At 60.6% G+C, this 12,500-nt stretch overlaps 2 non-coding genes and 1 pseudogene across 2 annotated transcripts in view; all 3 read left to right on the top strand.

Annotated features, from left to right (window-relative positions):
- The first annotated feature begins 5,947 nt into the window (after positions 1-5,947).
- Positions 5,948-8,318, top strand: LOC145274417 (small subunit ribosomal RNA; annotated as a pseudogene).
- A 399-nt stretch (positions 8,319-8,717) lies between these two features.
- Positions 8,718-8,875, top strand: LOC145274414 (5.8S ribosomal RNA). The gene has a single exon (XR_013866660.1). It is a non-coding gene; the product is annotated as a 5.8S ribosomal RNA (ribosomal RNA).
- A 593-nt stretch (positions 8,876-9,468) lies between these two features.
- LOC145274426 (large subunit ribosomal RNA) overlaps positions 9,469-12,500 on the top strand; it is a 5,729-nt gene continuing 2,697 nt past the window's right edge. The window contains exon 1 of the ribosomal RNA XR_013866666.1: positions 9,469-12,500. This exon is cut by the window's right edge and continues 2,697 nt beyond it. This is a non-coding gene — a ribosomal RNA (large subunit ribosomal RNA).

The following is a 12,500-nucleotide window of genomic DNA, read 5'->3' as shown; positions in this document are numbered from 1 at the left end:
AGAGCTCGATAAAGTAGTGGTGTCGCTAGCGGTCGAGAAGGCACTTTTCGACGCCTACTGCCACCCCCACATGGCGGTAGGCGCAAAACTGGAAAATCGCCGACCAGAAATGTCGCTTCGTATAATCGACGTTTTTTTTGACCACCATTTTCAGGTGTCGGAGGTGGGTCTGGACGAATACCAACACCATTTCTGGGGTTTCACAACCGCCCGGCTTCTCCGACATATGTTGGAAAGGAGTAGCGATCGAGCGAAGGGGGCTGTCGGTAGGCGGCCGCGGGTTGCATGTGTGCCCGGGACAGCACCCCCATCCAACTAAGGGGTGTCCCCCGGGGGCCAGGGGGACCTCGTCCAGGTCGGCCGGGCGCTTCCAGACGCCTACCGACACCGGTCAGGTCGGCGAGGCTCCCGGCGGCCCCGAGCGGGACCACAGGTTGCGGAAGGCGTCCAAGTGAGCGGCGGCGACGCCAGGAGGCCCCCGGGGTCGACTCCGCGGCCCCCGGGTCGGTGTGCGGGCCTCCAGAGCTCGATAAAGTAGTGGTGTCGCTAGCGGTCGAGAAGGCACTTTTCGACGCCTACTGCCACCCCCACATGGCGGTAGGCGCAAAACTGGAAAATCGCCGACCAGAAATGTCGCTTCGTATAATCGACGTTTTTTTTGACCACCATTTTCAGGTGTCGGAGGTGGGTCTGGACGAATACCAACACCATTTCTGGGGTTTCACAACCGCCCGGCTTCTCCGACATATGTTGGAAAGGAGTAGCGATCGAGCGAAGGGGGCTGTCGGTAGGCGGCCGCGGGTTGCATGTGTGCCCGGGACAGCACCCCCCATCCAACTAAGGGGTGTCCCCCGGGGGCCAGGGGGACCTCGTCCAGGTCGGCCGGGCGCTTCCAGACGCCTACCGACACCGGTCAGGTCGGCGAGGCTCCCGGCGGCCCCGAGCGGGACCACAGGTTGCGGAAGGCGTCCAAGTGAGCGGCGGCGACGCCAGGAGGCCCCCGGGGTCGACTCCGCGGCCCCCGGGTCGGTGTGCGGGCCTCCAGAGCTCGATAAAGTAGTGGTGTCGCTAGCGGTCGAGAAGGCACTTTTCGACGCCTACTGCCACCCCCACATGGCGGTAGGCGCAAAACTGGAAAATCGCCGACCAGAAATGTCGCTTCGTATAATCGACGTTTTTTTTGACCACCATTTTCAGGTGTCGGAGGTGGGTCTGGACGAATACCAACACCATTTCTGGGGTTTCACAACCGCCCGGCTTCTCCGACATATGTTGGAAAGGAGTAGCGATCGAGCGAAGGGGGCTGTCGGTAGGCGGCCGCGGGTTGCATGTGTGCCCGGGACAGCACCCCCATCCAACTAAGGGGTGTCCCCCGGGGCCAGGGGGACCTCGTCCAGGTCGGCCGGGCGCTTCCAGACGCCTACCGACACCGGTCAGGTCGGCGAGGCTCCCGGCGGCCCCGAGCGGGACCACAGGTTGCGGAAGGCGTCCAAGTGAGCGGCGGCGACGCCAGGAGGCCCCCGGGGTCGACTCCGCGGCCCCCGGGTCGGTGTGCGGGCCTCCAGAGCTCGATAAAGTAGTGGTGTCGCTAGCGGTCGAGAAGGCACTTTTCGACGCCTACTGCCACCCCACATGGGCGGTAGGCGCAAAACTGGAAAATCGCCGACCAGAACTGTCGCTTCGTATAATCGACGTTTTTTTTGACCACCATTTTCAGGTGTCGGAGGTGGGTCTGGACGAATACCAACACCATTTCTGGGGTTTCACAACCGCCCGGCTTCTCCGACATATGTTGGAAAGGAGTAGCGATCGAGCGAAGGGGGCTGTCGGTAGGCGGCCGCGGGTTGCATGTGTGCCCGGGACAGCACCCCCATCCAACTAAGGGGTGTCCCCCGGGGGCCAGGGGACCTCGTCCAGGTCGGCCGGGCGCTTCCAGACGCCTACCGACACCGGTCAGGTCGGCGAGGCTCCCGGCGGCCCCGAGCGGGACCACAGGTTGCGGAAGGCGTCCAAGTGAGCGGCGGCGACGCCAGGAGGCCCCCGGGGTCGACTCCGCGGCCCCCGGGTCGGTGTGCGGGCCTCCAGAGCTCGATAAAGTAGTGGTGTCGCTAGCGGTCGAGAAGGCACTTTTCGACGCCTACTGCCACCCCCACATGGCGGTAGGCGCAAAACTGGAAAATCGCCGACCAGAAATGTCGCTTCGTATAATCGACGTTTTTTTTGACCACCATTTTCAGGTGTCGGAGGTGGGTCTGGACGAATACCAACACCATTTCTGGGGTTTCACAACCGCCCGGCTTCTCCGACATATGTTGGAAAGGAGTAGCGATCGAGCGAAGGGGGCTGTCGGTAGGCGGCCGCGGGTTGCATGTGTGCCCGGGACAGCACCCCCATCCAACTAAGGGGTGTCCCCCGGGGGCCAGGGGGACCTCGTCCAGGTCGGCCGGGCGCTTCCAGACGCCTACCGACACCGGTCAGGTCGGCGAGGCTCCCGGCGGCCCCGAGCGGGACCACAGGTTGCGGAAGGCGTCCAAGTGAGCGGCGGCGACGCCAGGAGGCCCCCGGGGTCGACTCCGCGGCCCCCGGGTCGGTGTGCGGGCCTCCAGAGCTCGATAAAGTAGTGGTGTCGCTAGCGGTCGAGAAGGCACTTTTCGACGCCTACTGCCACCCCCACATGGCGGTAGGCGCAAAACTGGAAAATCGCCGACCAGAAATGTCGCTTCGTATAATCGACGTTTTTTTTGACCACCATTTTCAGGTGTCGGAGGTGGGTCTGGACGAATACCAACACCATTTCTGGGGTTTCACAACCGCCCGGCTTCTCCGACATATGTTGGAAAGGAGTAGCGATCGAGCGAAGGGGGCTGTCGGTAGGCGGCCGCGGGTTGCATGTGTGCCCGGGACAGCACCCCCATCCAACTAAGGGGTGTCCCCGGGGGCCAGGGGGACCTCGTCCAGGTCGGCCGGGCGCTTCCCAGACGCCTACCGACACCGGTCAGGTCGGCGAGGCTCCCGGCGGCCCCGAGCGGGACCACAGGTTGCGGAAGGCGTCCAAGTGAGCGGCGGCGACGCCAGGAGGCCCCCGGGGTCGACTCCGCGGCCCCCGGGTCGGTGTGCGGGCCTCCAGAGCTCGATAAAGTAGTGGTGTCGCTAGCGGTCGAGAAGGCACTTTTCGACGCCTACTGCCACCCCCACATGGCGGTAGGTGTAAAAATCGGAATAGACCGGACCAGGAATGTCGAGGGGGAAAAAAATGACAAAGTCCTGGTGTGCCTAGGCGTCGAGAAGGCACTTTGCGACGCCTACCGACATCCCCATGTGGCAGTAGGCGTAAAACTGGAAAATCGCCGACCAGAAATGTCGCTTCGTATAATCGACGTTTTTTTTGACCACCATTTTCAGGTGTCGGAGGTGGGTCTGGACGAATACCAACACCATTTCTGGGGTTTTCCAGTTTGAAAGTTTTATAAAACATGTTCGGTAGGAAGCACACTTTGGTGTGTCGGTTCGTCGGAGCAGCGACTCTTTGCCTCGTGGTGGTCCGGAACGTCTCTACGGGCTTGTCGCAAAGGCGTCAGAAAGTGGCATCTCCGCCGCCTAGGGCTGTCACCGTTATCGCTGTCGCCGCGCTCCAACTTGTTTTGATCCGCCGCCTTCGTTCCTGCCAACCGTGCGCCCGCTCATCGTCGTTAGGTTATAATACGTGGTACGTGTGTGTGCTTCTCCGTGGACCTAGGGCTGCTCGACGTGTCGAACGATATGTTGGAACAACTAACGGCTCCTTTTCCTGGTTCCATAGTCGTCGTGGTACCCGCGTCGTCAGCCATATCTATGTCCACCATGTTTAGCCGATACGTTTGCTGCAGCTTCTGCTTCCGCCTCAGCGTTCGCCGCTCTCAGCCGCCGCTGTTGTTGCTGCCGTTCTGCCATTCAACCACTACCTGCGAATCTTTCGATGATCGGCCGAACGACCCATCGCTGTGCGACCGATAAATCCTCCGGATTAGGGAGAAACGCCGCCGCTCTCTGCCGCCGTCGAACGGAAAAACGTACATTGTAACGAACGAACGAACGAACGAACGAATTAACGAACGAGCGAACAAACAAACAAAAATAGCCGCGGGGGATGCACTATGTAGATCCTGATCCCCTTGTAACCATACGTACGTTGTTCGATGCTCTCCCGTCCTGGAAGTCGCCGCAGCAAACAGGAGGATGAGCAGCAGCAGGCGCCGCCGCCGTAACCGCCGCCTGCCTGCCGCCTCCTACTCCTGTCAGCGTCCGATCTCACAGCCGTGTGAACGTTCGCTGACACCCGATTTCTTTCCGTCTGGCAAACCTTGGACGTCCCGCTCGCGGTACACGTGCTGCAGCGACTTCTCGTCCGACAACGCATAAGCGTCGACGTCTGCCGCCGCATCTTCTGATACGTGGACGGTGATAGCGCTAGTCCCTTCTTGCGCCACCTCCACCTTTGTTAGCGCCAAAGAAGATCGATCGAGCAGTCGTGGTCGCAGTCGATTAACCCGTTTTCACCGTCCGCAGTTCCCAAGCCGCCGATCAAGTCGTTGCTCTTCTTGTTCGTTCTTCCCATACCGTCGATTTGCACGGCTGCCGGATGAGCCATCCTCTGTCCGGCGAAGCGCTCACGTCAGTGATCGATACTTGCACCGACAGTCCTCCCGCTCGCGACTCGGTGCTCGAATCGGACTCGTTCGTTTTTATCTCGATGCGATTGTGAAAAGGGGGACCGGTCGTCAATGTCGTGTGTGTCGACGATGTTGTTCGCCCGGTCCGCCGCGTTGTTGTCGTTTTTTTTTTTTTTTTTTTTTTCCCCTAACGTTCGCCGTCGCACGGACGAAAGGGTGAGAAAAAAAAAAAAAGCTCGAAAAAGCCGCCCAAAAAAATCGGACCGAGGAGCCGCTTGCGAGAACGCGCCATGTGCACGTTGTCTCTCCTCGGTTTTCCGAGCACGAACACGGACGCCGGTCGGTCGGTCGGTCGACGAAGGCGACGACGAAGGTGACGGGAAAATTTACGCCGCCGCTGCCCTGGTCCAGCTCCTCCCCGATGACGGCTGTGATGTTGACGTTGACGTTGGCGACGACGACGACGACGACGGAGACGACGACGACGACGAGACGGCATCGATGGCGACCACGATGACGACGACCTCGACGAGTTCAGTCTGCACCTTGACCTCCGATGTCCGTGTGCACTGCCGTCGTGCTGTTTGTCGTTTGTCGTATGTATCGCTGTCAAGGGTGCCGTTGTCGTTGTTGTTGTCGACGTTGTTGCTTGCTCTCTCGTCTCGGTCGGTTGGTACGTTGATGACGACGACGACGACGAAGACGACGACGACGACGACGAGACGGCATCGATGGCGACCACGATGACGACGACCTCGACGATTCCAGTCTGCACCTTGACCTCCGATGTCCGTGTGCACTGCCGTCGTGCTGTTTGTCGTTTGTCGTATGTATCGCTGTCAAGGGTGCCGTTGTCGATGTTGTTGTTGTCGACGCTGTCGTCTGTTCTCTCTTCTCGGCAGGCTGTGACGTGGACGTTGACGACGACGACGACGAGACGGAATCGATGGCGACCACGATGACGACGACCTCGGCGAGTTCAGTCTGCACCTTGACCCTCGATGTCCGTGTGCACTGCCGTCGTGCTGCTTGTCGTTTGTCGTATGTATCGCTGTCAAGGGTGCCGTTGTCGTTGTTGTTGTCGACGTTGGTCGCTTCGTTCTTTGAGTCTCGGTCTCGGTCCAAGTCAGGGGAGAAACAAAAAAGAGGCCATCAGCGCGGGCAGCGCGCTTCTTCTGACGGCGAACCCCCTCGAAAAATAAATAAACACGTGCCCGTCGTTGTAGTTGTCTTCTTATGTCGGTCGGTCGGTCGGTCGGTCTGTCGTTCTGTCGAAACAAAGTCCCAAATTCCAACGATACCTGGTTGATCCTGCCAGTAGTCATATGCTTGTCTCAAAGCTTAAGCCATGCAAGTGTAAGTTCACGCCACGCATTAGAACGGGCGAAACCGCGAATGGCTCAGGAACCGGACCTAATCCTCGGGACCGTATTCCTCCTCGGAGGCGATGGATAACTGTGGCAATTCTAGAGCTAATACATGTGACACAGGCCGCGATCGGTCGGCGCGCCGTCGTCGCCACGCCTCGCGCGCTGGCACCCGCGTCGGCCGTTCCGGGTCGCGGCGCTACATATTAGACTGAGACCGATGCGCGTCATTCCGTCCTCCCGTCGTCGGCGTTCCCGCTCGCGGGTCCGTTCGGTGGCGGGGCTCATAGGGCGGCGCGCTCCGCTTTGGTGACTCTGGATAACTCACTGGTCGATCGCACGAGCTTTCACGCCCGGCGACGGGTCTCTCGAGGGTCCGCCCTATCAACTGTCGACGGTCGGTTAAGTGCCTACCGTGGTTACTACGGGTAACGGGGAATCGGGGTTCGATTCCGGAGAGGGAGCATGCGAAACGGCTACCACATCCAAGGAAGGCAGCAGGCGCGCAAATTACCCACTCCCGGCACGGGGAGGTAGTGACGAAAAATAACGACGCGGGACTCTGTCGAGGCCCCGCGATCGGAATGAGTACACTTCAAATCCGTTAACGAGGACCAACCGGAGGGCAAGTCTGGTGCCAGCAGCCGCGGTAATTCCAGCTCCGGTAGCGTATATTAAAGTTGTTGCGGTTAAAAAGCTCGTAGTCCGAACTCGGGTTCGTGGTCGCGCAAGCGGCCCCGGGGCGGCGGCGCCATCGTCCGTCGTTGACTTTGGTCGTCCGTTCGCATTCCCGGCCCTTTCCGCCGGTGTCAACCGCTAGCATACCCGCCACGCGGTCCTGCCGGCGAGGTGGACGAGGAGGTCGTGATCGGGATCCGGGAAAAAAAAAACAAGTGGTCGTCGGTTCGGTTCCGGGAGTAGTCTAACGGGGGGGTGCTACGTGTGTGTGTTTGGGTGCGTTCATTCGCATCCCCGCACTCTGACCCCCGCGCTTCTCTCCCTCTCCCTTTCCGCGCGTTCCTCTTTTTTTTTGAACCCCCCGGTCCGCTCCGAGTCCCTGCTTCGTGTCTTGTCTGCGCGCGTGTTGCGGTCGGCGGTTTCTCCTCCAAGGGTGCTCTTAACCGAGTGTCCGCGGCGGCCGGTACGTTCACTTTGAAAAAATTAGAGTGCTCAGAGCGGGCTGTTCAAGCTTGCATACGATAAGCATGGAATGATGGAAGAGGGCCTCGTCTACGTCTGTCGGTCTCCGTCTACGGCGAGGCAATGATCGAAGGGAGCGGTCGGGGCCACTCGTATTGCGACGTTAGAGGTGAAATTCTTGGATCGTCGCAAGACGAACTGCAGCGATGGCGTGTGGCAAGCACGTTTTCCTCGATCAAGAGCGAAAGTCGGAGGTTCGAAGACGATCAGATACCGTCGTAGTTCCGACCGTAAACGATGCCGACCGGCGATCCGCCGGCGTTCGCTTCCATGACCCGGCGGGTAGCCTGCGGGAAACCAGAGTTCGGTTCCGGGGGGAGTATGGTTGCAAAGCTGAAACTTAAAGGAATTGACGGAAGGGCACCACCAGGAGTGGAGCCTGCGGCTTAATTTGACTCAACACGGGAAAACTCACCCGGTCCGGACACCGGTAGGATTGACAGATCGATAGCTCTTTCTCGATTCGGTGGGTGGTGGTGCATGGCCGTTCTTAGTTGGTGGAGCGATCCGTCTGGTTGATTCCGATAACGAACGAGACTCCGGCCTGCTAACTAGTGCGCCGATGTCAGTGATTTTTACGGCGGGCTCGGCGTCCTCCGTGGCGCTCGGGTCCGGGTCGGTTTTCTCACGCACTTCTTAGAGGGACGGGTGGCAGAAAGCCACACGAGGCGGAGCGATAACAGGTCTGTGATGCCCTTAGATGTCCGGGGCCGCACGCGCGCTACACTGGAGGTATCAGCGGGGACTTCGCCCCGGCCCGAGAGGGTTGGGAAACCTCTGAACCACCTCCCGTGATAGGGATCGGGGCCTGTAACCAACCCCGTGAACGAGGAATTCCCGGTAGGCGCGGGTCAACAGCCCGCGTCGATCACGTCCCTGCCCTTTGTACAACACCGCCCGTCGCTACTACCGATCGAACGGTCCGGTGAGGTCCTCGGATCTGGCCGACGACGCCGCCGGGCAGTGCGCGACGTGTCCGTCACGACACTCGTGCATCTACGCCTCGGCGTTCGATGCCTGGAGAAGACGACCGAACCCGATCGTTTAGAGGAAGTAAAAGTCGTACTAGGTTTCCGTAGGTGAACCTGCGGAAGGATCATTACCGTTTTCCCGTTCGAGACTGGTTTGTTGTTTTTCCGGCCTACCTCCTCTGTCTGTCGGCGTCAACGCCTCGAATGCGCGCAAACAAACCTATAAAAGGCGGAGCGAGAGATAGATTTGTGGTGACGCGGAGGTTTTTAAAGCCCCAGCTCTTCTTGCTTGCTTCCGCGTCTTACCACCTGTTTGTTTTTTCGCCCACCGCAAGTGATGGCCGCTTCTTCTTTGCCTTGTCGCCGCTTTATCGTTTTTTTTGTTTTTTTGCAGCCGCTGTGCCACCGCCGCTAGCTAAAAAAACAAACTACTCGCGACATTGCAATGCCGTCACGCCTCCTCGCACAGACCTCCTCGCACACTACTAAATCTATATAAACAAAAACTAATATAAAAAAACCAAGTGCTGAACCCTGGACGGGGGATCACTCGGCTCGTCCGTCGATGAAGAGCGCGGCCAGCCGCGATAACTGATGCGAATTGCAGGACTCAGTGAACATCGACACCTCGAACGCACATTGCGGCCCCGAGATCCCTTGTCTCGGGGCCACGTCCGGTCGAGAGGCGGAACGTTACATGTCTTTCTCCGTTAACGAAACGACATCTTGCCGTCCCCGTGCCCGCCCGGTCCTCGGCACGGTGGTAACCGGGACGTCGCAGGAGCGAGTGACGAGGGGGAAGAAAAATAAAAAAAGAATTGACTCCTTTCAATGTCTTTTTTTTTTTTAAAACCCTCTCCGGCCTCCTCCTTCGTCTCCCGCTGGCAGACCGCGGAGTCTTTTCCCTTTTCGACCGCGTGAAGAAACACTGTGGAGGAGGAGCAGGAGGAGTCTGTCCGAAAGCAGCCGAAGGGAGACCAAAAAAAAAGTACCGACCTAACCGACTGCCGACGTAAGCGCCGCCTGCTCGTCTCGCTCTCTGCCTCATGAAGGTGTCTCTCAGCGACGCCTCGAGCAGCGCGACGAGCACGGCCGTCGCACCGTAAAAAGGTGGCCGCGTCGTAGGCAACGCAACGTCGGATGGGGAGGACCCACGCTTTTTTTTAATTGTTGGCTTCTTCATTTTCGGTCGGACGGGCGCTATATCGGCCAGCCGTCGTCACACGGAGGGTACCGATCGAGATTCCTCTCCTCCAAACACCACACTCTACTAAAAACCGCCGCCCTCGGCTCGGACGAGACGACCCGCTGAACTTAAGCATATCGCTAAGCGGAGGAAAAGAAACCAACCGGGATTCCCTTAGTAACGGCGAGTGAACCGGGAGAAGCCCAACGCCGAATCCCGTCGCAAGTTAAAGGCTTCGGGACGTGTGGCGCATGGGTCGAAGGCAGCCGTTCGTTTTCGTCTCGCATAGTTCGGAGTTCCCTCGATCGGGGCCGCCCGCGGCGGGTGCCAGGCCCATTCGGTGCGGACGGCGAGCGACGGCCTTCGATCCGAGAGTCGGGTTGCTTGGGAACGCAGCCCAAATCGGGTGGTAAGCTCCATCCAAGGCTAAATACCGGGACGAGTCCGATAGTCGACAAGTACCGTGAGGGAAAGTTGAAAAGAACTTTGGAGAGAGAGTTCAAGAGAACGTGAAACCGCCCAGGGGTAAACGGGTGGGACCGCTCACCGCGATCGCGGGGGGACTCAGTCCGGTGCTGCCTAGGCTCGAGCCCAAACTCGATGTGTGTTCTTGAAAGAGAGGCCGTCGCGGCACAGGTCGTCGTTCGTCGTGTCCGCGGGGGACTCGTTCCCCCGCGGTTCCAGCTTTTGTGCCCGCGTCGCCGACGAAGGAGACGGGCCGCGTGGATAGCGGGAAGGGAAACGTGGTGACGACCGCGGCGTCGGTAGGTGGCTGCGTCGGTTGGCTGCGACGGAGGGGACTCGTCCTCTCGATCGCTGCTGCCGCCGGGCCCTAACCCGCCGCATCCGTCGCCGCCGCTTCTTCTTTCCTCCTGCTCCCTCCGCGCGCGACTCCGCTGCACCCGTCCCCTTCATCATCGCTCGGCGTAATCATGGCGCGGGCGCTTCGGCGACCTCCGCGCGGCCGGCACCGGACGCACTTCCCCTCCGGTCCGTCGTCGCGACCCGTTCCCGGCGTGCAGGTCGAACACGCGGGTTTTTTTCCGTAGGCGGCAGGCGTTTCATCACCCTGAAAACCCCGTCTTCCCACCTTGTGAAGTCGGGGGCCACCGGCCGTCGGGCCCGCGAACGTAACTGCCCCTTTCTGCCGGGAACGGAGGAAATCTGACACGATCCGTTACACGTGGCGAGCCGGTCCGTTTTGATCCCGCCGGAAGTCGCGTGCGGGCGACGCACTCTGTGTGTCGCTCCTTAGGCGCCCCACCGTCTCGGGCGCGTGCGCGATGAGAGGCGGGATAGGACTGGCGCGGCCTCGCCGTCACGCACCTCGCCGACGTTTCGGGTTTCTTGTCGGGGGCAACCCCGCCCGCGCCCGTTTCCGTTTCCGGAGAGGTCGCTCGGCGACGCTTTTTTACTCGAGCCGCCCGCCACCCCGGGTCAGCGACGTGCATCGGCAACCCACCCGACCCGTCTTGAAACACGGACCGAGGAGTCCTGGCCGTTCGCGAGTCGTAGGGGCCACCTCTGACTAACCCCGAAGGCGAAGCGAAAGCGAGAGAGCGTGTAGGAGGGCGTCGATCGGGAGAGGTGTCGTGGCAAAGTCGTCCGGGGGTCGTCGGGGGGTGTCGTCGGTCTCGTGCCGTCGTCTTCTCCTCGCCTCACCCGCCTCCGAGCCGTGCCCGATCCCGCCGGCGCGGCGTTTTCGGCCTTCCGCCGTCGCTGCTGCGGTGCCCGCAACTTTTCCTTTTTTCTCTCTTCCCGAGAGAGATAGGAGAGGGAAGGCTCGTGGCTGACGTGCGGTTGTTTTTCCCTCCTCCCCGAGAGGGGACCGGCGCATCATCCAAAAAGGGGAATTGCCGGGCGCCAGCTTCCATATCCTCCTTCCGCCCATCGGTGAGATCCCGCGGCTTGAACTAGTCCTATTTTGTCGTCGAGTTTAGGCGCTGCGCGCGGGCGCATCACCCCCGGGTCGGTTTCCCCTTTTTCCGAGTACGACTCGGCCGACTCTGGCGTAGCGAGCGACCAGGGACCCGAAAGATGGCGATCCACGCCCGGTCGGGATGAAGCCAGAGGAAACTCTGGTGGAAGTCCGAAGCGCCTCTGACGTGCAAATCGATCGTCGGAACCGGGTGTAGGGGCGAAAGACCAATCGAGCCGTCTAGTAGCTGGTTCCCTCCGAAGTTTCCCTCAGGATAGCTGGCGCTCGATCGTCGCAATTCCATCCGGTAAAGCGAACGATTGGAGGCCCCGGGGCCGTTCACGGCCTCGACCTACTCTCGAACTCGGAACGGGTGGAACGGGCCGACTCTCCCGAACGACGGAGCCGACCCATCCGGCCGCCGCCGCCAGCACGCTTCGCTGGGCGGTTGGTCACCTCGAATGCGAGTGCCAAGTGGGCCACTTTTGGTAAGCAGAACTGGCGCTGTGGGATGAACCAAACGTCCGGCTAAGGTGCCTAACGCGACGCCCATGAGATCCCCGAAAGGGTGTCGGTCGATATAGACAGCAGGACGGTGGCCACGGGAAGTCGGAATCCGCTAAGGAGTGTGTAACAACTCACCTGCCGAATCGACCGGCCCCGAAAATGGATGGCGCTGGAGCGACGGACCGATGCCGGACCGTCGCGGCGAGGAGCGATGAACTTTCGCGCCGAAACGATGCCGCGACGAGTAGGAGGGCGCCGCGGCGAGCACGGAAGCCTAGGGCGCGAGCCCGGGTGGAGCCGACCGCGGGTGCAGATCTCGGTGGTAGTAGCAAATATTCGAACGAGACCTTCGAAGACCGAAGTGGAGAAGGGTTCCGTGCCAACGGCGGTCGAGCACGGGTCAGTCGGTCCTAAGACGCGGGCGAAAGTCTTCCCGAAAGGCGCCGGATCCGTTATGAAAGGTGAAAGGAAAGCGAATCGAATCGAATCGAATCAAAAGCCCAAACAAAAAAAAAGCGGCCGGCCTCCCGTCGAAAGGGAATCGGGTTAATATTCCCGAACCCGGACTCGGAGAGGGCCCGGGGGTGGCGACGCTGTCGGCAGCGATGTCGGCGGCGCCCGTCGCTTCCCGGGCGAAACCGCGGTGACGCAAGCGAGCCCGGAGACGTCGCCGGGAGCCCCGGGAAGAGTTCTCTCTTCTTC

The sequence above is a fragment of the Euprymna scolopes genome, unplaced genomic scaffold (assembly GCF_053919585.1).
Source record: "Euprymna scolopes isolate OS-2025 unplaced genomic scaffold, ASM5391958v1 sca38, whole genome shotgun sequence".
In the NCBI taxonomy this organism is placed as follows: Eukaryota; Metazoa; Mollusca; class Cephalopoda; order Sepiida; family Sepiolidae; genus Euprymna; species Euprymna scolopes.
Note: the sequence above shows the minus strand (reverse complement) of the source record. Positions and strands in the feature narration are given on the sequence as shown.